The sequence below is a fragment of the Penaeus chinensis genome, chromosome 4 (genome assembly GCF_019202785.1).
Source record: "Penaeus chinensis breed Huanghai No. 1 chromosome 4, ASM1920278v2, whole genome shotgun sequence".
Lineage (NCBI taxonomy): Eukaryota > Metazoa > Arthropoda > Malacostraca > Decapoda > Penaeidae > Penaeus > Penaeus chinensis.
In genome coordinates, this window is record NC_061822.1 from 37,804,797 (window position 1) to 37,807,447 (window position 2,651).

A 2,651-nucleotide genomic window follows, 5' to 3' on the forward strand; every position below is an offset into this window, starting at 1 on the left:
AGTATTAGTAGTGGTGTTTTGTTATTGCCTCCCCGCGACCGAGGTTTATATAGACCTTTCCGACGACCGCCTCAAACCTGCTCAAGCCGGAATCGTCTTACATCAGAAGAGAATATTTTTGTTTTATGTATTTGACAATATTCGTTATAACCTTTACTGTTAATAAAATTGCAAATATCATTATCGCGACGATCATTATCGTATGATTAGCATCAATATTATTTTCAAAATCAATATTACAATTATCATTATCATTACTATCACTATAATCGTAATAGCCAGTGATAATAATGATAATGATAAAAATAATAATGATAATGATAATATTGATAATAATAATAATAATGATAAAATAATAATAATAATAATGAAGATAATGATGATAATGATAATAATAACGATAACATAATATTAACAATAATAATCATGATGACGATAAAGATTATATTATTATTGTTACTATTACTGCTGTTAGTGTTATCATTATTATTATCATTATCATCATTATCTTCATTATTATTATTATTATTTTATCATTATTATTATTATTATCAATATTATCATTATCATTATTATTTTTATCATTATCATTATTATTATCATTATAATCATCATCATTATAATTATCTTCAAAATTACTATCAGTATTAATATTGTCATCATTATTGACAATACTATTAATATCATAGTGATAATATAAGAATAAAGATAATAATAATAATAATAATAATAGTAATAATAATAATGACAATGATAATGGTGAGCATAATTATAATAACATTAATATTATCAATAATAATATTGTTACTATTAATATTATTATTATTATTATTATTATCATTATTATTATTATCATTATTATTATTATTGTTATAATTATTATTATTATTATCATTATTATTATTATTATTATTATCATTATCAGTATGATCAATCGTATTAGTATTAGTATTATAATCTATGTTATCATTATCATTATCAACATTGTTAATATTAGCATCATTACTATCTTACTATTATTAATTATATCATTATTATTATTATTTGTATTATCATTATTATTATTATTATTATCATTATTATTATTATTATTACTACTACTATTTTTGTTATTATTATTATTATTGTTAATATTATTATTATTATTACCATCGTCATAAATATCATTATTGTTATTGTTATCATTATTATTATTATTATTATTATTATTATTATTATCATCCTTATTATTATTATTAATATTTTTATATTAATAACATTATTGTTATTATTATTACTACTATTATTTTTTTATAATTATTATCATTATTGTTCTTATTGTTGTTATTATTATTGTTATCATTATTATTTATATCATTATTATTATTATTATTATCATTATTATTATCATTGGTATTATTATTATTATTATTATTATTATTATTATTATTATTATTATTGTTATTATTATTATCATTATTATCATTATTATTTGTATTGCTGTTGTTGTTATTATTATTATTATTATTATCATTATTATTATTTATATCATAATTATCATCATTATTATTATTTGTAGTAGTAGCATGAGCATCATCATCATCATCATCATCATCATCATCATCATCATCATCATCATTATCATCATCATCATCATCTTCATCATCATCATCATCATCATTATCCTTATTATCATTATTATTACTACTTTTATTGTTATTATTATTAGTGTTATGATTATCATTATTATTATTATTATTATTATTATTATTATCATCATCACTAGTAGTAGTAGTAGTTATAGTAATACTATCATCATCATCATCACCAACATCATCATCATCATCATCATCATCATCATCATCATCATCATCATCATCATCATCATCATCATCATCATCATCATATTGAAAATAGCAATGACTACTACTACTAATAATATTGAAAACAACGTTGGCGATTCTATAAATGAGTCGGTGAAAAATGGGAGAAACAAATAGATAATAGTGATGAAGCTAGGAAGTATAAACATCAAGAGGAAACAGACTTGACAGGGTGAGATAACAGATAAAGTGTGTCCCTCGCAGTTTTACTAGTTATTAAAATCTTGGACGATAATGAAATGGCGAAAAGCGATGAAAGGTTTATATAAGCATATTTTTGTTGATATCATTCCCTTTTAAAATCATAGGTGCTGAAATTTTGGAATCGGAACGAGATAACAGAGATAAAAGTATATATGGAAAGATATATTCGATCCCAACATGGAGCATGAAACGCATCAACTGCGCATGCTCCGAACCGGTCTCAGCGCTTGTCCTATTCCCATCAAATAAGTAAATATAAAAAGTCAGTCCGGGCTTAAGGTTTTCTCTGACTGAAAATCTCTAAATACTGCATTGGAGATTATTCACGCACTATATGGTTGCTGATAAGGTGTATTTAGGAAAATAAAGATAGAAATACAATGTTTGTATCAAGAGTGCACGCATTCGGACAAGCCAGTTGCCATCAACCAATGTGAAAACACGAACTTGATTCCCTAAAAAATAGTAAATATAATCAAAATTTCGCTTCTTTTCCTCAATTTTCCCCACTGAGGCTCTATGAAGGCGTCGACGGGGAAGTGAAGCATCCTCAAGAAGTAGATCACGAGTCTTGGTGGCGAAAGA

At 23.3% G+C, this 2,651-nt stretch overlaps 1 protein-coding gene across 2 annotated transcripts in view; it reads left to right on the plus strand.

Annotated features, from left to right (window-relative positions):
* Positions 1-2,337: 2,337 nt before the first annotated feature.
* The window catches only part of LOC125047467 (gametogenetin-binding protein 2-like), a 22,941-nt gene continuing 22,627 nt past the window's right edge, over positions 2,338-2,651 (plus strand). The window contains exon 1 of one of the 2 annotated variants that reach the window (XM_047645689.1): positions 2,338-2,651. This exon is cut by the window's right edge and continues 100 nt beyond it. The gene's annotated coding sequence lies outside the window, so the exon portion shown is untranslated. The other variant, XM_047645681.1, reaches the window with a different exon arrangement.